The sequence below is a fragment of the Periplaneta americana genome, chromosome 1 (genome assembly GCF_040183065.1).
Source record: "Periplaneta americana isolate PAMFEO1 chromosome 1, P.americana_PAMFEO1_priV1, whole genome shotgun sequence".
Lineage (NCBI taxonomy): Eukaryota > Metazoa > Arthropoda > Insecta > Blattodea > Blattidae > Periplaneta > Periplaneta americana.
The window spans coordinates 228,382,669-228,409,094 of record NC_091117.1 but is presented as its reverse complement, the minus strand read 5'-3'; the positions used below and the strand labels follow the sequence as shown (position 1 = coordinate 228,409,094).

General features: G+C 35.3%; 1 protein-coding gene across 1 annotated transcript in view; it reads right to left on the bottom strand.

The window, feature by feature from the left end:
- Positions 1–26,426, bottom strand: part of LOC138708699 (neurotrimin-like) — a 478,679-nt gene that overhangs the window by 47,480 nt on the left and 404,773 nt on the right. The window lies entirely within an intron of this gene.

The window sequence follows — 26,426 nt, the reverse complement described above, 5'->3', positions numbered from 1 at the left end:
ACAGCGAACCATGGCACACTTTGAACTGAACACCCAGTATAAAGTGTGTTTGGAAATTGTAGCTACAAACTGCAAGGATGACTACTGGGTGTTCAGTTCAAAGTGTGCCATGGCTCGCTGTATGTCGTCATGTGGCTAGCCGATGAGCCTAGTGAATTCAATTTTCCTACATTTCCGGAGAGGCATATTACCTACGTGCCAGAGAAGTTGCCTATCAAGCACGGCGTTCATTCGGAAGGGTGCTTACCGATACGTATGGTAAGACCTGTAGTGGCAGGAATGTGAACTGTTTGGAAACACGTACTGAGGTGAGTTTTCTTCTTACTGTCGGGATATGTGGAGAGGGTTAACATGATTACTTACGTACAGCATTTGTTGACATTAACGTCGACGGTCAACATGGACAAGGAGCATTTGATTTGTGTTGAGGAATGTTGCCGTAAGCAACCGATGATAACAAATACCCTGCGTACGACTTGGCCGCGCAAAACACAGTTCGAAAGAGGTTATGGTAGCACACAGACCGTACAGACCGCCATCTGTTGCTACGACGTTCAAGTTATACCGTACACGTTCTCAAGTTCAGATTGAACGCCTTGATTAATAGGCAATTCCTCTGACACAAAAGCTGAAACTCGCTTCAAATCGTTGACTCACCAACAGTGACGTCATGACACACTTTGAAATGAACACCTGGTATATGACAATGAGACAAGGCAAAATGTCCCAATAAACTAAAGTCCGGAACCAACTGTTTCCTAGATATCGCTTTATCACTGTTGCCACTACCTAAGTAAACCTGGTACATGTGCAACTTCATTTCGTACGTGGCAGAATTAAAGATCATGCGCATCTCCATTTTTTACAACATGAGTTACGCGGTCTTTTGCATGATTGCCTCTGGGAAAGGCAGCTGCTGTCGCACACAGATGACGGAGAACCGGCTTACGTTCGTTTAAACGTTCAATTTAGATGAATTGAGAAAGGTACCGGTACTAAATATGTCAAGAAAAAAAATAGTCAGTCGTGGACAATAGAATACCCACTTACTCAAATACGCGCCAGATATATTTCTAGTAAAGATTTTACAGGCATCCTTAGGCCTGTGTGTTAGAGAGATGGAATAATCCCAAACAACTGAAAACATGCTATAATAATTCCGATACTTGGAAAGGAAATAGGAGAAATTGTCAAAATTGCAGAGAAATGTCTCCTAAATTCTTTCTACAAAGTTTATGCAGAGATTTTAGTTACTTACTTACTTACTCACTTACTTACTTACTTACTTACTTACTTACTTACTTACTGGCTTTTAAGGAACCCGAAGGTTCATTGCCCGCCATCACATATGCCCGCCATTGGTCCCTATCCTGAGCAAGATTAATCCATTCTCTATCATCATATCCCACCTCCCTCAAATCCATTTTAATATTATCTTCCCATCTACGTCTCGGTCTCCCTAAAGGTATTTTTCCCTCCGGCCTCCCAACTAACACTCTATATGCATTTCTGGATTCGCTCATACGTGCTACATGCTCTACCCATAGAGATTTTAGTTACTAGAATAAATTAAATATCCGATATACATCTTAATCACGCAACTTTTAACACTATATCACTTTGGAAAACGTATTATATGTCTTTCACGTGTTAAATTTTATGTTACAACATTAACATGTTTTGGCCTGCTATCGGCCATCATCAGAACTGGTTGTTGCTGGTCTTGGCGTCTTTTGTTTTGTTTCCTGTGGGGGTGTGTTTGTGTAGTGTAATGTGGAGTCAAAGAGTGTGTGTGATTTGAAATTGAGTTGTGTGTTGAGAATTTCATTTGGATGTGTTTTTGTGTGCTTGAATATTTCGTATTGTTCTAGTATGTTTAGTTTCAGGCTTTTTGGTTGGATGTTAGAATTTCCATACCTGCGTTGATGTCTCTATATATGTGGTTAGCATTTGGGATGTGTTTTATAATTTTGTTATGGCTGTGATGTGTTCTTCGTAACGTGTTTGAAATGATCTGCCTGTCTGTCCTATGTAAAAGTTGTTACATTTGAGTTTGTATACGCCTGTGTGGTTGTATTTGTTTGTTTGTGTTGTTTGTGTGTTGAGATGTTTTTGTATAGTATTATTTGTTCTGTATGCGATGTTGTAATTTAATTTCTTGAATGAGGTTGCAATCTTGTGTGTGTTTTTGTTTTCGTATGTTAGTGTGATGAATTTTTTTGTCAATTTTAGAACACACACACTCTTTGACTCCACATTACATTACACAAACACACCCCCATAGGAAACAACAACAAAAGGCGCCAAGACCAGCAACAACCAGTTCTGATGATGGCCAATAGCAGGCCGAAACATATTAACGAGGTAACATTATATTTAACACATAAAAGACATAGGCCTATAATACATTTTCCTAAATATCCGAAAATATGTTAGTGGAACAGCAACATGGATTCAGAAAAGAACGCTCTTGGCTTAGATTATACGTACAGAGGCTTTGATAAGGTAAAAAGGGACAGAGCATTTACACAGAGACATAGGTAATAACTTGAAAGTTGCGAGAATATAAGTAAAGATTGCATATTAACAAATTTAGGTGTGTGAAAAGGGTGTCCATTTTCACCTGTTTTACAGAATATCTCAACCAGATCATAAACGAATAGCTGGAATACTTTATCGGATTCTATAATGTGAATTTCACAACGCTCACATTCGCTGATGATGAGAATGTTATGACGACATCGGAAGCTAATCTTCAAAAATTATTAGCCTAAATGAATGAATATCAACGACGAGGTTATTTAGCGTCGATGGAATTGCTGATATCCAAATGATATGTTGCAAAATGAGGCCGAAGATTCATGATAGATTACCGGATATTTGCCTTAAGGTTTGGAAAACCTCGGAAAAACCCAACAGATGATCAGCCTGAGTGCAAATCCTGATCGACAGTCAAGCGCCTTAGCCGACTGAGCTACGCCCGTGGCTACAGCCCTTAATCAGATCCTTCTTTGATTATACTTAATTTTAAACGAATTCTTGCAAGTCCCCAGAAAGCTGGAAATGATTTTATGTCGGAAGTCTGTGTCTCCCTTAATATTTTCTGCCCTTTCTCTGCGGTCACATGTGACGCCATTAAATTAAAGCACCATAGCCGTTGGGCACAACGCAGTCGGTAGGAAGATATTTTATTTAAGTAATTAAACAAATATCTCAATGGATATTAGAAGATATTTGAGTGTCTTCTTCTTACAAGAGGCTTTCCGTTATATGAGCTGCGCGTCATGCTGCCCCTGTCGTTATCAGCGGTGATCAACGTAACGGGACAGAACAAGTGAAGGCCAGTGATGGTGAATATGACGATGATTACAAGCGACATTATCATCATCCCCACTAGTTGTATTATGACGTAGAGATTCGTGGTTAGCAAAAAACAAATGGCGTAATATTTGATACAAAAGAAATGACATGTCACAACCCCGTGTTCACTTTCCGTGTCAGAACAAAGCAAACTGACGAGAAACATCCTGAGGCGCCCTTCCGTGGCTTCGGACAGAAACAAAGTGAAATGTGTCGAGATAACGCTTAAAATTATATTTATAAGTTAACAGAAGCGTATCATGTACTCTGTAGACGACTGTTGCCATTCACAACTGCTAGTAAACCTGCTTCTATTGCTCATAATACTATTGCCACTAATTATACTATTTCTACTACTATTGTTACTACAATTTCTATCTCTCCTCTTGGTACTAATATTACCGCTGCTACTATTGCTGCTATTGCTGTTACTTATAATTATTCCTACTATTGCTGTTACTTATAATTATTGCTACTATTGCTGTTACTTATAATTATTACTACTATTGCTGTTACTTATAATTATTACTACTATTGCTGTTACTTATAATTATTACTACCATTGCTGTTACTTATAATTATTGCTACTATTGCTGTTACTTATAATTATTACTACTATTGCTGTTACTTATAATTATTACTACTATTGCTGTTACTTATGATTATTACTACTATTGCTGTTACTTATGATTATTACTACTATTGCTGTTACTTATGATTATTACTACTATTGCTGTTACTTATAATTATTACTACTATTGCTGTTACTTATAATTATTACTACTATTGCTGTTACTTATAATTATTACTACTATTGCTGTTACTTATAATTATTACTACTATTGCTGTTACTTATAATTATTACTACCATTGCTGTTACTTATAATTATTACTACTATTGCTGTTACTTATAATTATTACTACTATTGCTGTTACTTATAATTATTACTACTATTGCTGTTACTTATAATTATTACTACCATTGCTGTTACTTATAATTATTACTACCATTGCTGTTACTTATAATTATTACTACTATTGCTGTTACTTATAATTATTACTACCATTGCTGTTACTTATAATTATTCCTACTATTGCTGTTACTTATAATTATTACTACTATTGCTGTTACTTATAATTATTCCTACTATTGCTGTTACTTATAATTATTACTACCATTGCTGTTACTTATAATTATTACTACTATTGCTGTTACTTATAATTATTACTACCATTGCTGTTACTTATAATTATTACTACTATTGCTGTTACTTATAATTATTACTACCATTGCTGTTACTTATAATTATTACTACTATTGCTGTTACTTATAATTATTACTACTATTGCTGTTACTTATAATTATTACTACTATTGCTGTTACTTATAATTATTACTACTATTGCTGTTACTTATAATTATTACTACTATTGCTGTTACTTATAATTATTACTACTATTGCTGTTACTTATAATTATTACTACTATTGCTGTTACTTATGATTATTACTACTATTGCTACTATTGCTGTTACTTATAATTATTGCTACTATTGCTACCATTGCTGTTACTTATAATTATTACTACTATTGCTGTTACTTATAATTATTACTACTATTGCTACCATTGCTGTTACGTATAATTATTGCTACTATTGCTGCTACTGCTGTTGCTTATAATCAACTAGACTGTGACTATAAATTAAGACTTAATAATAGTATTAAGTTTTTTTACTTGTTCCATATTCTAGCTATGAATGAATGTATGAATACCATAGAATGTTAATCAATACAATACAATACAATACAATACAGCATAATATAGGCTATTACATTTATGTCCATATTTCACTCCCTGCTTGTGTTTCTTTAGTCTTACCATAGATAACGTCATTGTGTATACACTTCGCATTCGCGAGTAAATTCTGCAAATCGATGGGAAGTTGCGTGATATTTCAAAGGCTATTTCACCAATAATAATAATAATAATAATAATAATAATAATAATAATAATAATAATAATAATAATAATAATAATAGTAGTAGTAATAATGTTATTACTATTATTAATGTTAATAAAAAAAGAAGATAACATAATTATATTTTATTACTAATAAGATATTTAAGTTGTTAGTTTCATGTATTTCATTAGCCTCCTACACTATGAAATTAATTAGTAAACATTTGACAATAGCTGTAGAAATTATGATTAACGAAATAGCAAAATTAAAGAAATATTTGAAGTTATAACATTTCCTTTTCAACTGGGTGCTTTCATTTAGTGAATTATCGATAAGACAACTCACTATGTACTATTTCGTGAATATATTAAAATAGTTTGTAACACACAGAAACAGATTACATTTTCATAAATTCAGATAAATAATGCTTACAAGTCCATCACGTAATATCACGGCCCACTGTACTGTCAAGAAAACAATGAAAACGTTTAACACCTGAACATGAGGCGCACCGAGGCATTAAACAAATGCGCATCAGATACGACAAGACTGCAGTTGGCTTTGGTTGTTAACACTCAATAGATCCTTGCACTGCATGGGCTCAAGAGGAGAAAATCTGATATAATGGACAAGCCGAGCATTATCACAGTGGTGGGCTGCCATTTTGAACGGGGCAGTGTCGTTATTCTCCGATGTTACTGCCGTCACGTCGTTTTAATAAAAAATATCACTTTTCTCCCTTCTTATATAAAAATCGTTAAAATTAAGATGTAGTTAAATATTGATCATGACCTAAAATCAATATTGCTTTGTTGAATGGATTGGTGAACAATTTTTTTTAAATAAGTAAAAAAGTCTAGATTTTCAGAATTATTGAAATATCATACAGTTTATTTTCTCTGCCAGGAAGTACAGCACCCATAGAAATAATATTTTATTTCATGAATATTATATGACCAAAAGATAAATTCAGATTGAGTGTTGAAACAATGAGACCTATGCTAATTGTAGGTTACGTAAACTAAGATCATCTGAAAAATACTCACCGAATGATCGTGGCAAAACGCAGCCTCCTGCTCTACATCAACCGACAGTTATTGTGTTCTGTCAAGATTAACTATTGTATGTTCAAATTGAGATATTGAAACCTACAATGTCTCTAATTGTAAAGTAGGTTAATATGGAATTAAATTTTATCAATATTTCTATTTAATCAGTTGGATTATTTGATCATGTTTGATGAAAAACATTTTATCAGGCAAAACGTTTTAATGTCTTTTTTTTTTTTTTTAAGAAAATAACCGTCCCGTTTTTGTCTCAAGGAATTATGGTCAGCCTACACAGTGGTCAGTTCTTGCCTCTTACTTACTTACTGGCTTTTAAGGAACCCGGAGGTTCATTGCCGCCCTCACATAAGCCCGCCATTGGTCCCTATCCTAAGCAAGATTAATCCATTTTCTATCATCATATCCCACCTCCCTCAAATCCATTTTAATATTATCTTCCCATCTACGTCTCGGCCTCCCCAAAAGTCTTTTTCCCTCCGGCCTCCCAACTGACACTCTATATGCATTTCTGGATTCGCCCATACGTGCTACATGCCCTGCTCATCTCAAACGTCTGGATTTCATGTTTCTAATTATGTCAGGTGAAGAATACAATGTGTGCAGTTCTGTGTTGTGTAACTTTCTCCATTGTCCTGTAACTTCATCCCTCTTAGTCCCAAATATTTTCCTAAGCACCTTATTCTCAAACACCCTTAACCTATGTTCCTCTCTCAAAGTGAGAGTCCAAGTTTCACAACCATACAGAACAACAGGTAATATAACTGTTTTATAAATTCTAACTTTCAGATTTTTTGACAGCAGACTGGATGATAAAATCTTTTCAACCGAATGATAACACACATTTCCCATATTTATTCTGTGTTTAAAGTTGTTGCCTCTATCACATGCAAATCTGTAAGAAACTTCAGATGAACACTGCTACGAATAATGCTATTATAGGAGAAATGAGTATTCAAAACGAAAACCCCACTGAACACGGTTCAGTCCACAACAAACTGAACTTCGCGGCTACAGAATTTGAATCGAGGTTTCCTGGTCAGAAAATTGCAGTTCCATAAACAACTGCGACTCTGAATGCAGCATGTGTCACGGTTGATAGCAAGCGCGTGGTGTGCCCGAACAAGCAATAGTTGCGTATTTCATCGCAGGACTCCACCTCGTGGCTTAGAGCAACTAGTTTTACTGCTGATATGAGATCATTATGGTTTGCACCCATTTAATGTTCGGCAATTCGTGGTTTAATTGATGGCATGATACTCCATATTATTTCGAAATATGAAGCTGAGAACTAGCCTCCGTGTTTGAGGTTAAACAGTCGTCTACCCAGGTGTAGTTCTGACTAAACTGTGACTAAGAAATCACGCAGTGAATCTTGTTAAATGCACTCAAAGAAGCACTTCCTTGCAAGTAGCCTATATGATAATGTAGAATTTTGTTGAATATTTGGATTAAGTATAATTTTTTTTTTCAAAATATTAATAGTACATTATGCAACGAGCCTATAATGATAGTAATTAAGACGCAAGTATCGTTTATGAAACGAGCGCAAGCGAGTTTCATAATTTTCATACGAGCGTCTTAATTACCATTATAGGCAAGTTTCATACGACTTTTTATGCTGCACCATATTTCTAACTTGAAATTATTTAAAATTAGGTCTTCTTATGGTTATGTGCGAACTGACCTGAATTGTGAGATGTGCGCAGACACGAAAGTATTGATTTTTTCCGAGGTCGAATGTCATTGACCTTGGCACAGGATAAGATGACTCTGATATAACCTGGAAATTGATTTAAAATTGAAAAACGAGATGACAAATTGAATTTATTTGAATATTATTTGCAATTAACGCTAATTATTATAGTAACAGAACATAACCTTCTGCGACAGTATTGGATTTCCAGCCTCCGTGACTTTTCGCTAATTGTCTTTCGATTGCATATCCGAGAATAATCGATTTAACGGTACAAAGCTGACTTGTCATTGGCTGAACTTACTTACTTACTGTCTTTTAAGGAACCCGGAGGTTCATTGCCGCCCTCACATAAACCCGCCAGCGGTCCCTATCCTGAGCAAGATTAATCCAGTCTCTACCATCATATCCCACCTCCCTCAAATCCATTTTAATATTATCTTCCCATCTACGTCTCGGCCTCCCTAAAGGTCTTTTTCCCTCTGGCCTCCCAAGTAACACTCTATATGCATTTCTGGATTCGCCCATACGTGCTACATGTCCTGCCCATCTTAAACGTCTGGATGTAATGTTCCTAATTATGTCAGGTGAAGAATACAATGCGTGCAGTTCTGTGTTGTGTAACTTTCTCCATTTTCCTGTAACGTCATCCCTCTTAGCCCCAAATATTTTCCTAAGCACCTTATTCTCAAACACTCTTAACCTATGTTCCTCTCTCAAAGTGAGAGTCCAAGTTTCACAACCATAAAGAACAACCGGTAATATAACTGTTTTATAAATTCTGAACTGGCTGAACACCTGAACTTAATGAATAGGTGTACTTTAATGACATGCATTAAAGGACTGCTACCAGGTGTATAATTACTACATTTCGGCATGGTCGAGCATAAAAATATTTACATCTGTTCAGTAACCCAATAATTTCAAGTGTATCTGTCCCTCCATCCATTCATCCGCCTATTTGCTACCTTGTGTACAAATACTTAATTTCAAATTGAATGCAATTATTACTAAGTTTCTTAATATATAACTTTTGTTACAATTAAACTTCTTTGGAGGGAGACATTTGCTTCACGTTATTTATTGGATTCCTTAGACATCACATTAGCATTGTAGCTTTGAGGTATGGATCAAACAGATTAATTCAATTTACAAGCATTGGCAATTCATCAGTTCAGTAGAAGGCATGAGTATGCAGTAATGTTTAATTATTTAAGTTGTTCCCCTTTCATCTTTTAAATTTAACTTGGCAGTTTATTATACAGGATTACGCCGTTTGTATAAGGGTTATCATCGCTAGCTTATTCATGAACTCATTCTTTGTACATACAGTACGTAAAGAGTGCATGAGGTTGTTGATTTTTACATCAAATCCCCTAATATTTTTATGATTGTAGTAATAATAATAATAATAATAATAATAATAATAATAATTTTATTTATTTATTTATTTTATTTATTTATTTAGAATATTAACGTGCAAAAACAACAGCACAAGGCCAATTACAATAATAATAATAATAACAATATTAATAATAATAGTAATAATAATAATACTAATAATTATTATTATTATTATTATTATATTATATATAATATATTATTATTATTATTATTATTATTATTATTATTATTATTATTATTAAGGAGCGGATTCCTATGTAATTAAATATTCTTTTTGTGTGTGATAAAACACAATTAACAAAGTTAAACATTCCGAACATGAAGTTTCAAGTTTGAAACCCGAATTTTATTTCACATAAAAACACATATTTTCAAAAAAAATTATTGTATGTGTATGTATGTATTTATTCACACCGCAGTGGGTATATAACCGGTGGCAGTGGTAACTAATTACACTCAATAATGACAATAATAAACTTTTTAATTAAAAATACAGTTAATAATACCAATAATTAATACAAATAATTAATACTAACAATAATTTATAATAATAACAACAATAATAATTTATTTATTTATTTATTTGTTTATTTATTTATTTATTTATTTAGAATATTAACGTGCAAAAACAACAGCACAAGGCCAATTACAGTTTTGCACGATACAAAACAGAACAAAACAACAAATGATGATGAGAATGAATGATATAAAATGGCAATGAGATGAAATACAAACAATATAATGGTCTACATCAATCATTGATCAAATAATAATTATAAAATTATAAAATTAGTACAATGAGAATTCAAATAATGGAATGGTCTACATGAATCAATAGACCAAATGCAAGAAATATATGGACAAATAATTATTAAAATTAGAACAGTGAGTTAAAACTCAAAGATATAATAATAATAATAATAATAATAATAATAATAATAATAATAATAATAATAATAATAATAATAATAATAATAATAATAATAGGGAATATCCTAAATTAAATGGAGCACGATCACTTAAAATAACATTTAAAATAAATCTAATTTGTATCTTAAGTCTAAGTTCGAACTAAAACCCACGAGTATGATATGTTCATATCTGCACAAGTACCTTTCAACACTACACTCATTTCGCTGTCAACTCACTCACTGCACTGGAACTACGACACATTTCACTGATTCTATCCTGATTTCACTAACACTTCAAAAACATTTCACTGTTCAAATACTTTGCACTGCCACTATAAACTATGAAGCTCCCCTGACAGGAACACGTTTCACTGATACAACACACTTCACTGACACAACACACTTCACTGACACAACATAATTCTTCACTGATACAACACTTCAATAACAAAATATAGTTTACATCCTTTACATACTGTGTATAATTACCGTCTATTAGTAAGGTCCTTAAGCCTATTTTTAAACACGTTTTTGGTTGTTGGTAAAGCCTTTAGTAAGTCTGCAGGTAAAGCATTCCAGTCCCTGATAGTACGATTGAGAAAAGAATACTTTCCAGTGTCCGTCCCCTGTCTTCTTTCCCTCAATTTATATTAAATACATATTTTCAGGAAATCTATTGTAAACACATAAATCTTGGAGATTGTTTACTTAAATAATTTTTTTACAAGAACTTTCAAATATTTTAAAATTAAATCAATTATATCACTCAGAAATATGTTATCTTTTTAAGAATTCTTGTTTGCTTCGTGTTTCTACGCGCTGTGTGGTGTATCCGTGATCCATTTTCGTAATAGTATCGCCTCAAGTTCTGAGAACTGCTAGGCAGCATATCAGTGTTATTATTAGAGAATAAATTAACATGGACAAGGAGGAAGAATCTTGCAACACATAATTAGGAATGTTTATTGTTGCTGAAGATGATTTCATTCCACGCTTTGTTTGTGAAACACAACAGATAAGAGCTCGGGTATGAACATTATTTAATTTAAACAAATCTCTCTCCTCTCGCTTATGCCTATCAAGAAAGGCAATACGTCTTGTTGTGATTCCCTGTTATCGGGCTTCGTCAATCGATATCCTTGAAGATATACTGAAAGATGGTTATTTAAAAAACAATTTGGCTTTCCTATTAGCAAATTTAAGCTTTTTGTGTGACACCAAAAAAACTCGAAACATCCAAAAACCTGTTGTCTGAAACAGGGAGGTGCGTGCCGTGGAAATTAAACTAGACTCGCTACCAGGTTCAGAAGCACAATTACTAAGGGACAAATTCCAGAATGTATTTGGGAAAAACAGTGGATATAAAAAAATGTGTAAAGTTGCTCAAGTATTGGAGGATGTGCCTGTAGGTGAAATTGACGGTGTATGTGTTTGTGACATTCCTCTCTTTAAATATGCACGTCTGACGTCCTGTGATGTGGAAAGATCGTTTTCACAGTATAAGTCGTTGTTCAGAGATAATCGGCATGCATTTGTGATGGAGAATTTGGAGATGACGTTTGTTGTTCACTGCAATTCTCGGCCAACTACTAGCACTCAAGTGTGGTGGGTGAGTATCTAGTAACTTTTTTCAAGCTAGGTAAGGTATTTTTGTCATATTTAAAAAATATATATATATTTTTTTATTTTTAGCAAATATTTTCGTACTTTTTAGCACATAAAAATAAATATATTTACATTTTTAGCACATAAAAATCCGGTCCCTAATTATTATGGTTGCGTTAAATAAGGTAATTGATATAGACGACGGACGGGAAAAATACAATAACGTAATTAATGAGGGAGAGAAAGATTGTCTTATTTACAACAGCAAGTTGTAAAGAATCTTATTTTAAATAATTTCAAGGGAAAAATTGTTCCGGGGCCGGGTATCGATCCCGGGACCTCTGGTTGAACGTACCAGCGCTCTGCCAACTGAGCTACCCGGGAACTCTACCCGGCACCGTCTCAACTTTTCCCTTTATATCCACACAACTCGCGTGGGCTGACGAAACTCCAGAGACCCACATCGAGTGCACACAAACTCTGTGTGACTTGAAATTGTGGTTTTCTGTTAACGTACACAGTGACGTATATATTATGCAAATCTAATCTTTCAGGTAAAGCTTCCTGTAAAGCAGATTTGAATAATTTCAAGGGAAAAATTGTTCCGGGGCCGGTTATCGATCCCGGGACCTCGGGTTGAACGTACCAGCGCTCTGCCAACTGAGCTACCCGGGAACTCTACCCGACACCGTCTCAACTTTTCCCTTTATATCCACACAACTCGCGTGGGCTGACGAAACTCCAGAGACCCACATCGAGTGCACACAAACTCTGTGTGACTTGAAATTGTGGTTTTCTGTTAACGTACACAGTGAGGTATATATTATGCAAATCTAATCTTTCAGGTAAAGCTTCCTGTAAAGCAGATTTGAATAATTTCAAGGGAAAAATTGTTCCGGGGCCGGGTATCGATCCCGGGACCTCTGGTTGAAATTATTGAAATCTGCTTTACAGGAAGCTTTACCTGAAAGATTAGATTTGCAATCTTATTTTAAACTCTCAGAAAATATTTAATTTATATTTTATACTAGAATAACTGAGGCGACAGAATTCAAGTCTGACCTGATGTAACACCGAGCTCTCAAAACCCTTTTTGTAGATGGTACGTATATTGGAAAATACGAGAAGGATCGGGTTCGTCCACGATTCCCATTTCGTTCCAATCACCTTTCTTCCTTTCTCCTGCTATACCCGCCGTAATCCGTTTGCTATTCCGGTGCAGCCCGTACTTGGGACAGACATTCCATGAATCTAAATGCCCGCGGGTCCGATGAACTTGCTGCAGTCCCCACCTGCTTTATTCTCCCCCGGATGGATCCCGGCTCAAGCGCGCGCCGTGTCCTGTCCCTGACAACGCAGTCCTTTCCGATCCTCGTGCCCCGACTTCGCCGATCGTGCGTGTTATGGATCCAGCGGTAAGCCTCATGACAAGGAAGTGTAGGCCACTCCTCCAGCTACAGTGGAGCTCCGATAATCTACTGCTGTGAAAGGTGGCTGGCTTCGGACCGGACCACAGATATAACAGAGCTCTTTGAGACAAAGGGCTGCACTCTTCACACAGTTTCTTCTGTTTCTTCCCATAGGTCAACTACATTATTATCATCAGGCTTGGAGACTTTGGACCCGATACAATAAGTTTACCATGCATGCACTATAGGTTGTTGACTCGCTGCAGGTAGATAGAGATGTGTTGAGGTAACACACACATATGTACAGGGACATCATTTTATTTTTACTAACATTTTTAATATTAACCTGTCTATACCTTTAGAGAACCGGAAACACCGCTTGCTCCCCCCTCCAAGACTGGAGTTCGATGATACTGGCGTAAAACACAAATCACTCTACTAGGTATAGGATGGAAGAAAAGTAGTTCATCCATTTACGTAAACTAGAAAATATCGCGATTTTGAGTTTGATAATTTTCATTAGGTTTTTCTTTAATGAAAGTACAGTACTGTATTAAGAATAAGTGTTTTTACTCACGAAGTGAGTTATCCATGCCAACGTATTCATTATGCAGAGGTCCCGGGATCGATACCCGGTCCAGGAACAATTTTTCCCTTGAAATTATTCAAATCTGCTTTACAGGGAGCTTTACCTGAAAGACTAGATTTGGATGTTAAAACTTGTTAATTTAATAACTTTTGATATTGTACTGTCTTCACTAATAGAAACTTAGTAAGGCTCTTTACCTCTGTCACTAGTTTCGGCGTGGTTTTTCGCCATTATCAAACATTGTACTGAGGTTTTGCAAGTTCTTCCGGTTTCTTCTTGTTGGGTGGTAAAGGATGTGCGCGTTTTGAAATCAAATGAATGTTGAGGATGTGTTGTGTTTTGTTTATTTATTTCATATTGCTCTGTTGTATTTAGTCTTTGGCTTTTCGGTTCACTGTGTACAATTTCCATATGTTTCTATATTGTTTTAATTGTGATTGTTGTTGGTAATATATTCCGTGCAGGTGGAAGCGTTGTGTGATTTAGTTATGACTGTGATGTGTTCTTGTATCGCGTTGGAAACATCTCTCAGTTTGTCCTGTGTAGAAGTCGTTACAAGTATCGCATGTCAGGTTGTATTTGTTTCTTTGTCTTGTCTGTGTTCAGATGTTTTCGTGGTGGGTCGTGTCGTGAAATTCATATACATGAATGCGTTACACACGACAAAAAGGAAATACAATATTTCGCATTTCCATCTCATACCTGTGATGTAAAGAAATAATGTTTTGGAAATAAATGTTTGTTGTTTCAAGCTCAATTACTGCAACACAGACCATATTTATGTTCACGTCCAGTTAGCTTCTTAGTATGACTTCTTTACTGACTACTTGTAGGCACGGATACAGAATAGAGAACAAACACATCTAAACCAAAGCATCTTCCCCAAAATTCTGCAATTAAGTACATTTTTCCAAACAATTTTCGAGAAATACTAATTCAAGTAAATTAAAAAACTGATAATGTAATGAAATAAAGTTTGTACACTGTCTGTTGCTAAGTGAATAAGATTACAAAAAGGCGAGTGCGTTGTTCATTGAGACAGAATCGTCCTGCAGACAGAGGTTTCCATGGAAACATGGATGGTGACGATTGAGATGATTATTATTGCATTGAGAATTTTTCATTGCTTTGCTTTTCATTTAGAGAAGTTCGGAACAACTTTATTTTGTTCACTCTAATGTATTGAATGTAGTTATTATTACTTTTATACATTTAAATTTGATCATTTTCTAGTAAACAGTCGCGTTCAGAAATAACGCTGCAGGAAATTATCTCGTTTCTTTCCTCAGAGTAGCGCAGAATGGAGAATTCGCATTCTACATTTGTACGCCCGGTCTTCTGGGAATGTTTCATAATAAGTGAACATTTTTTATTTGAAGCGTCTTTTGTGAAACAGAAACTAGCTGTGTTGTGTGTGCTTTAAGGAAACGTCTAGAATCATGTTGCAACCTGCATCCATTTTAAGGTATAATAATAATAATAATAATAATAATAATAATAATAATAATAATAACGATAATAATAATAATAATAATAATAATAATAATAATAATAATAATAATAATAATAATAATAATGACTTTATTAAAAAGAAACATAGTGGAATACATATTAATGTTGTTAGAATGAAATACGAATCACATAAAAACAGAAGCCGATAATTCAATAAAGAAAAGAAAAATGTACATAGTAAAAATAAAAATACACACATTTGTATATATATATATATATATATATATATATATATATATACACATACTAGGTTCAAAAAGTTCCCGGAATTTGCTAGCATCATAGAAACAACGTACCTTAAACACTATTCTACAGCATTCCCTTCAAAATAGTTGCCTTCCGCAACAACACACTTTTGCCAACGCGTGTAGAGTTCCTGGAAGCAGGCCTGGAAGCCATTTTGTGAAACCCGTCTTAGTGCTCTCGTCGCGTTTGCGATAACCTCTTCAGCATTGAATCTCCGTCCTTTCAGATGACTTTTCAGACGGGGAAACAGAAAGTAATCAGGTGGTGAGAGATCAGGAGAGTATGGTGGGTGATCCAAAGCAGTTATGTTGTGCCTGGCAAGAAAATTCTTTACAATAATTGCGCGATGAGCAGGTCTATTGTCATGCATAAGGAACCAGTTGTTTTCTACCCACTTTTCTGGACGTTTCCTTCTCACTGCGTCCCAGAGGCGACGGAGGGTTTCTACGTACAATTCTTTCGTTACAGTACGACCTTCTGGAATGAACTCATGGTGCATGAGACCCTGAGAGTCGAAGAAAACTTCCAACATAACTTTGCTTTAAGTGTGCTTAAATGCGACAGGCTCATGTCAGTATATTTACTGGCATGTGAAAGAACTCCTGCGGGACAAAATTCCGGCACATCCGGCGATGCTGATATAACCTCTGCAGTTGCGAGCGGCGTTAAATAAAACATAACATTTAAAATAACTTTGCCTTTGGAAGTGTCCCTAGGAAATTTTTGCTTCCGAGGAGATGTTTTCGATTTCCACTCAGATGACTGTCGTTTAGGGACTGGGTCGTACAAGTAGCACCAGTTTCATTTTGTTTAAGAAATCACCATCTTCATCAGCCATACTGATCATGTCCCCAGCAAAACACAGAACTTGATGTTTGTACTTTGCTCTGTGGACATAATTACAAAATGCGACGAACAAACAAAACACTATGATAAACAATTGCCTACAACTCAAAACCAATAATTGCCATTATCAGCAAACTTTAAGGAAATGACATCATGAATGTTACTAACAAAACAAATGTATAATATCCCTTGTTATATATTAATACGAAAAATGGTAGTAAAATTCCGGGAACTTTTTGAACCTAGTAGTATATATATATATATATATATATATATATATATATATATATATATATATATTAGTATTAGATTAGAATTAAGTAGGATTTACATAATTAAACCAGAAACCGACAATTGAATAAAATGTACACAAAAAATATATTAATAATAAAAAAACAACAGTGGGATACATATTGGCGTTAAGTGACAAATAAACACGATTTACGTGATTACACAATACAAATAAGAAACAAAAAATAAATAAAAATAAAGAAAAAAATAAAAATAAATACAGTGGAACACATTCCATTAAATATTTGCAACGCGTTAGGTCTGGCAACTCATCATAAGATATTTTTCTAATTTACATTTAAAGGAAATTAAAGTTCGGCAGCCCTTGACTTCAGGCGGCAGAGAATTCCAGTGACGAGAAGTAGCAACAGTGAAAGATGAAGAATAAAGAGATGATGTGTGCAGTGGTATTTCTAGCGTGTTATCATATTGTGACCGGGTATTTAAGTTGTGATACAGAGAAAGACTGTGGAATCGGACAGATAAGTAAGAGGGAGTAGAGGTGTGCAAAATTCGGTATAAGAGAGAAAGGGAATGTAACTTTCTCCTCTCATTTAACCAGAGCCACAATAATTTATCGAAAGAAGGCGAAATGTGATCGTAGTAGCGGACATTACAAACGAAACGAACACACGCATTATGAAGACGTTGCAGTTTCTGGGATAAATCCACCCTGAGATCACTGAATAAAGCGTCACAATAATCGAAATGAGGCATAATAAGAGTCTGTACAAGCGTCTGCTTTAATTTAGCTGGATAGTGGTACAATCTTTTTAATGAGTGAAGAGTGGAAAATACTTTCTTGTATGTGTGTTTGATATGCGTGTCCCAGGTAAGGTTAGATTCAAAATGAACTCCCAGTTTTTTACAGTTGAAATGAATGGAAGGATCGCTTTATTCAGAGTCACAGGAGGAAGGTTCAGCTTATTAATATCGGGGATTAATCTATAGGCCTATTGGATAAGATAATAAGATTACGATATGACGTGAAGAAGCGGGCGTCACAACGTCTATTGGAAAAGGATCAATACTGATCACAGCTATGACTTTGTAAGAAATTCTCTGCTAAAGTTCTGATCAAAGCAGAAGACGGACGACATGATCGCCTCTAATTTCACTAAGGCCCAATTGTATAAAACTCCCTGACTAAAGATCAACTTTGATCGAAGATCGAAAAGTGAACCGAGTTCAGACACTTCTTCTATTGTATAAAACTTTTCTGCGATCAAATTACCTTGGTTCAAATGCAATCCAAGTTCACGTGAAAAGGATTTGGCAACATCGCATAAACAGGTGAAATACGTGATGCGCGGACCATGTTATACAGGTTTGTTCAGTGTTGCCAATCTAGCGACTTTAACTCTTTTTCAACAACAATTTCTTTTAACTTTTATATTGCTTAAATAGGGATTTAGTGACCTTTTTAGCACTCCATAGTGACAAAATGTAAGCTTTCTTTGTTGATAATGAGAAATCTAGCGACTTTACAACTATTTTTTCGCGACTTTCCGTACACTCTGTTGCAGACACTGGTTTTTTTTTTGTGCAATGTAAATAATGGCGGACAATAAGAAGAAGGTTGACTGTTCTCTAAGTTGTTATCATGTTATGGTGTTTGATACTGCTAAACATAATAAAGCTTTATAAAACGACAATTTTCGTTTAGTAATACAGTTAATTGAACTTTTATGAATGTACCTATCATATCCATTAATAATTAATGGTTGTTATAAACATAATATAATTATAGGTTATGTTATTTGATACTGCTGAACACGATAGAGCCTTATAAAGTATAAGAATGTTTGTGTATTAAGACAAGAAATTGAAAGAAATATATATATAAATATACCTAACATATCTATTAATATTAATAATAATGGATATTTTATTTGCAAAATCTGTCACTCGTATATTTCAAACAGAAAAGAAATAACTGAACTTGGATCATCTAACTTAATCGGAGAAATTTCTTCAGTCAAAGTTGACTTTAGTTTGAGACAAATTAATCTCAGATTAGACTTTACACAACACAAAATTCCAAGTTCAGCTAAAACAAGGATCAATTTAACCTCTGAACTAAGATTAAATGGGTTATACAATCGGGCCTAAGTGGCTAGAAACACAAGTTGTGCCTAATATGATTTGCAAATCAGTCGTTGTGATGGACAGTGCGAGCTATCACAGAATACAGATGAATGAAAAGCCTACATTGACGACTTTAGAAAAGATATGATTCAGTGGTTAAGATAAAATAACACAGCGCGTTCGTAGCTCGGCCGGACTGGGTGAAGATTGGCGCCAGAGTTACACGTAAACGACCGGCAAGTCATGGGTACGGGACACTAACTACTCTACTAACATTAGGCTTACCTGCATCACAACAGATGTTGAAAGTGATGACCTTCAACTCGAACACATTCCCTACATCTCTTGGGGCAGCAAAGGCTTTTATCCTCCATTAATATGAACACCCTGCAGCCTGTCTCTCTCAACAACAAAATAATTCCTTTCAGTGCTACTGTAAACAACCTCGGCATCTATTTCGACTCTAATGTGAACTGGAATACGCAAATCAGATATATCTGTAGAAAAGTTTCCTCTATCATGCATTCTTTGAAACGCCTGAAAAATTTCCTTCCTACTAAACTCAAACAAATTCTAGTACAGACTCTTGTAATGCCTCACTTTGACTATTGTGATGTTTTATATAGCGACCTAAGTGCTGAACTTTCTCAAAAACTTCAACGTGTACATAATGTATGCGTCCGATTTATTTTCAATATCCGCCGACATGATCATATATCGGAATATTTTCTACGACTCTCCTGGCTCCGCTTGCAAGATCGACGTTTAGTACATCCTCTTTGCCTGCTATATCGAATTATACATGATTCCACACCCAACTACCTTGCCTCTAGCTTCACATCATAATCGTAATACACGTTCACAGCACAATCTGTCCCTACCAATATGTCATCAGACATCTCTGTACTCAAGTTCTTTCTCAATAGCCATGGCCCGCTCATGGAATTCGCTGCCGCTGGAAATCAGGGGTAGTCTTAGTCCTCAGTTGTTTAAAATTATGTTGTTTAGATATATTTTAAATGCAAAGAATTAGTTTTTTAGGTATAATTTTTATTTATTATTATTACTATTACTACTACTACTACTACTACTACTACTACTACTACTACTACTACTACTACTACTACTACTACTACTACTACTACTACTACTACTACTACTACTACTACTACTACTACTACTTTTATTATTATTATTATTATTATTATTATTATTATTATTATTATTTACACAGTCATTACTTTATTTTTCCATTAACACTAAAATCTAGGTAATTGTCATTGTCTCAATGTAACCCGTGCTGTGCCGATTATACTAATTCTACTATTCCTTTAGTTGTGAGATTATATTCATATGTATTAATTCTTTTTTTTTTAGTTAATACTGTATACTAGATGTATTTTCCTGTTTGTGATTATGTATTCAGTCTCTTTTTTATTATGTATTTTTTATTAATGTTATTTTAAAGTTAATACTGATTCTGTATATGTCTTCAATCTCTCTTTTTTAATTAATTATGATTATTATTATTTTTAAGTTAACATTTGTATACCGGTATGTATTTTTTGTGTGTGATTTGATCCTGGTTGAGTGGAAGAGAAGGCCTGATGGCCTTAACTCTGCCAGGAAAAATAAAACTATTATTATTACATCTCCGAAAACAATTCTGGTTCACTCGCAAAAGTTCATGTTGACTGATTGCCTCTATTTCTCTCGTGATGTTGTCCTTCAATTCTTGTAACGTGTGCGGATTTGATGCGTACACTTTATTCTTTAACGTACCCCATACGTAAAAATCGCATGGAGATAGGTCAGGGGAACGAGGTGGTCACAATCCTCCACTAATTATTCTGTCACCAAACACACTTAGCAATTCATGCATAGAATTCGCAGCGGTGTGCGCTGTAGGTGAAACCTGCTGAACCAGCCACTCAATCTTCATTTCTTGTTAGTTGGGGAAAAAAATTATTTAAAATTGAAGTTACATAAAAATGCGAAAAACTGTTGTGTCGGAAAATTTGGGACCGATAATTCTACTCGCACTCACTGCACACCAAACCCCAACCTTTGCAGCGTGGTGAGGAACTTCACGAATAATATGGGGATTTTCGGTAGCCCAGTATCTATTGTCCTGAGTAGAAACGTGACCGTGAAGATGAAACCACGCTTCATCAGTGAAGATGTTAAAAGTGGATCCACGTCGCCATTATGAACGGACTGCACAAACCAATTGCAAAAATTAACCTACTTACAGGATCTCGTGGTTGTAAAGCATGAACTACGATTACCCTGAACGGCTTAAGGTTCAGAAGTTTCGTTGCCACAAAAGCTGACATCTTGGAAATGTTAACACCTGCAAACCGATGTTGAAATTCTCTTCGACACTTTCTTGTAGAAGAGTATTTCACATACGCATCATAGAGAAAAATATGTTGTTCTAAAATGTACTCAACCATTATTAGTAGACACTTTATGACCACGAGACAACACAATTTTACTCACAACACGTCTTTCCCTCACGACAGATCCAACTCGACTGACTGGCGCGTCAGCGGTAGCTACAGCGCTACTCTGGCGGCAGGCGCGCCAATCTTCACCTTGTTCAAGGCCGCCGCGGAACGGTCCGACCGAGCTGCGAACGCCCTGTATAAACTTTGATGAAAATATGCGGACAGGCAGATCTTTCACAAATTGGTAAAAACAGTGTCCGGAAACAAAAGTTATGCGAGTTCGACTAATGTATTTTAGTTGGTTGTTTAACGACGCTGTATCAGCTACGGGGTTATTTAGCATCGATGGGATTGATTTTTTATTTTAGTAGGTTATTTTACGACGCTTTATGAACATCTTAGGTTATTTAGCTTCTGAATGAGATGATGGTGATAATGCCGGTGAAATGAGTCCGGGGTCCAGCACCGAAAGTTACCCAGCATTTGCTCATATTGCCTTGAGGGAAAGCCCCGGAAAAAGCCTCAACCAGGTAACTTGCCCCGACCGGGATTCGAACCCGGGCCACCTGGTTTCGCAGCCAGATGCGGTGACCGTTACTCCACAGGTGTGGACTCGATGGGATTGATGATAGCGAGATGATATTTAACGAGACGAGGCCAGAATTCGCTAGAGGTTACCAGATATTCGCCTTACGGTTGGGGACAACCTCGGTAATAATCAAACCAGGTAATCAGCCCAACCGGGAATCGAACCCACGTCCGAGCGGAACTGGACATCGACAATAATCGTCTCTGCCTACTGAGCTACGCCGGTGACCCGACTAATGCACTAAGTCAGACACTGAAAGTGCAGTGTATGTGCGCGGAACGCCGGTCTGTGCAGACTGCGTCATTCACGTGTTGCTCTTACCAGTTCTTAGCGGGAGGGATGTACAAGAAGCTATTCTGCGCTTCTAGTGTTCAATTAAATTGACATTTGGACATTATAAACATACTTAGCAGAAGGAAAAAACACAATTATTATCAGTGTCTATATTTGACAATAATTGTAACACAAGAAACAATAGACTTACTCAGTTACAATTCACAATGCAGTCGTTTGTAAAGAATCATTTATTTACATGATTTGTATGCAGTATTTGAAGAAAATATAAATATTGCAGTAATTTCGAAACAACAATAAACGAACACAGGATTTCATTTTACGTAGTAGGTACTGATTATTTCAAAGTAATACTCTTTCATTGTCCCTCAAGCATTATTGGGACCATTGGTGCACAAATGTTAAAGAAAATATTTTACTCCCAATTACATGCAATAGGACATTGTGAGGCTTTTGCACTGGAATCATTTCCTTGCTGTATATTAATATAAATTCACATTATTATTAATAAACTGAATAAATTAAGCTTGAATTTAAGTTTTTATATAGTTTAATTGGAAAACGTTGAGAGCAAGTATTAGCAAGTTGGGAGCGTTACTGAATTGAGTTAAAAGAGTACTTCACAAGCTGTGAAGCGAGGACATTTTCTTTATGTCAGGTTTAAAGATTTATTAACGTAAGTATATTAAGATAATATAGTAACGTGAGGTGGAAAATTCGCCATTATGTATTATTTTTCCAGAAAATTTTTCCGCCTTACAAATAGTTAGTTTCTTCGTTCCCTTACAACCTCAAGACCTTCACATGTATTCTTCACTCAATATTCTCATCACTTATCAGCTTATCAAATAAAAGTTGTAAGTCGTCTAACCATTGATGGCTGTGTTAGTACAGACTCCAAAACAACATCATTGTCATGTTTGTCTTGCCGTGAGAGTACTGATTAAGAAATAAGAGCTGGCGAATATCATATTTTGAGAACTTTACTAATATCATTTAAATTCTCACATCACTATTAGGTCCACATGATATGATGAAAGCCTTTCATTTTAAAATAATTACTGTTGGCTGAGGAAAACATCATAACAGTTATGTTATATGATTCGTGATTTCTCTCCTTCGTTATATCTGTGGACTCCTCACTTTATTTTTCATAACGCATTCACAATCACAGCTCAATAAGCACCCGTACTGATCTGTGTTACTGACACAAAAGCTGATCTGCTACTATAGGTCTGTACAGCCCTGTCGCGTTCCCCTCCAAGCTGATTCACTCCCTCCAGGTAGGGGAATAGGAACTGCACACTGCACAGAGACAAGTGCACAATGTGCTCGACTGCACAATGTGCAGGGCTTTGACATGCCTGCCCTAAGGTAACCCGGTCCCAATCTTCGGTGACGTAAATATATGAAAGAGGCATGATGCTTTTCTATAGCAAACCATGACATTTTTTAAACTATAATCGTAAATTACTTGGACAGCCAATTACCACATGGATGCAAAAGGGAATTTCAGAACGTGTTAACTAAATTTCGGCGAGTATTGGTATTAGCATAGTTCAAATATTGAAATTCATGCGAGTTTAAAACATTCAGTTTCTCCACTTTTATGTGCAGCAAAGTGTTCACTTTCTGGAAATAAGGTTAATTAAATTTATTGACAAATGATAAGGACGGCAATTTCAAAACAAGTGAGTACGCAGAAATAATTCACAAGATTCAGTAACAACTATAATTTGTAAATCATACACTTTCACAAAAAAATAAATTAATACAATCAAAATTGGAATCAAAATATCACATCAGTGGGACAATAGAGACTCTACCTGAACATTCTGTATTGCTACTGGTTCTGAGGAAAAAGAATAAGGATATATCGACAGTGTTCGGATAAACGGGGAGAAGTAATTTTTTGTGCAAATGGAGCTTTGTTCCTCAAGTTAAATTCTACAAGTGGGTGTTAAAAAACAAAATAACATTAGTATTTGATGTGTTTAATTGTGCAGAAAATTATTTGAAATAAGGTTCCGAAGTTTAATTTCCATTTAGGCCTGTCTCATTTCTATTTCATTGCTATTTCTATGTCTTAGGCCCAGCTTCCCCTATCAAAACACCTTCGATGTTATGTAGGACGTTTCGTATATGACATTCATTTATTCGTCTAAGCAGAACATCTGGTGAACGTTGATGATGATAATAATAATAATAATAATAATAATAATAATAATAATAATAGTAATAATAATAATGATAATAATAATGATAATAATAATAATACTTACTTACAAATGGCTTTTAAGGAACCCGAAGGTTCATTGCCGCCTTCACATAAGCCCGCCAGCGGTCCCTATCCTGTGCAAGATTAATCCAGTCTCTATCATCATACCCCACCTCCCTCAAATCCATTTAAATATCATCCTCCCATCTACGTCTCGGCCTCCCTAAAGGTCTTTTTCCCTCCGGTCTCCCAACTAACACTCTATATGCATTTCTGGATTCGCCCATACGTGCTATATGCCCTGCCCATCTCAAAACGTCTGGATTTAATGTTCATAATTATGTCAGGTGAAGAATATATAAGAAGATAATAATAATAATAATAATAATAATAATAATAATAATAATGATAATGATAATAATAATGATAATAATAATAATAATGATAATGATAATAATAATGATAATAATGATAATAATAATGATAATAATGATAATGATGATAATAATATAAAATAATAATGATAATAATAATATATAATAATAATATAATAATGATGATGATACTAATAATATATAATATTAATAATAATGATAATGATTTATTTTTTATTTATTTATTTACAATATTAAGCAGAACATCTGGTGAACGTTGATGATAATAATAATAATAATAATAATAATAATAATAATGGGTAAAATCCAGACGTTTGAGATGGGCAGGACATGTAGCACGTATAGGCGAATCCAGAAATGCATATAGAGTGTTAGTTGGGAGGCCGGAGGGCAAAAGACCTTTGAGGAGGCCGAGACGTAGATGGGAAGATAATATAAAAATGGATTTGAAGGAGATAGGATATGATGGTAGAGACTGGATTAATCTTGCTCGGGATAGGGACCAATGGCGGGCTTATGTAAGGGCGGCGATGACCTCCGGGTTCCTTAAAAGCCAGTAAGTAAGTAGTAATAATGGGGCGGACAGAGATAAAGGCAGTAGTGAATACAATTGAATTTTAACTCGCACACCAGATCATACTACTTATATTTTTAACATTGTTCCTGATTTCATTTCGGTTCAGGATGTCCGACGCAAAATCCTAACCACCACGGCTCATGTCGTGCGAGGGGGAAGAATACGTCATAGATCATAGATCAGTGCATGAAACAAAATTTAGAGGCTAAAAAGGGAGAGTGGGGTAGTGACGTCCATTACAACATTATTTGGTATGCAACTGTCCCTGACCTCGTGGCCAACCTTCATGTTTATGCACAATGTACATAATATCCTTTTATCACGGAAATTGCCTCAGCCAGCAGCTGCATAAGCTTTCCGTGGAAATGCTGGCCGCTTGTTTTATCACACAGCATAGAAATGAGCATTTTAACGAGTAGCCACACGAATGTAGCGCAGTGGAAAGTGTTGACTGACACTAATTCAAAATACGAACAGTTGCTGTCTTACACACATCAGCAACATGGTTAGGCCTTGGAATCTGATTCTCCCTCCAATAAGAACTGGTCTAGCCATCTCTCGTGTTTTTGTGATCCATAGTTTAACATCTTATGGATGGGATAGTGTGGCTTCGTATAACACACGATTGATTATAGTATTTATTCTGGTATTCTTCTATCTTACCGTTTAAACTGAATACACCCAGTTCCTCCTGATACCTTTACAGCTCTGTTTATCGCATCTCCAAGACCTCAGTTTCAGGTCGCTGAGCGTTTGTTGATGTCCAACACTGACCTCTACAGAAGAGCGACTTCATAAAATTTTAATACCGTTTTTTTCTACTTTTGTTTAAAAGAATCCTTATTATAGTTCTCATACTTATTTCACAGCCTAAATATTTAAAATCTCTGAGCTCTTCGATATAGTTTTTGTCAATTGATATT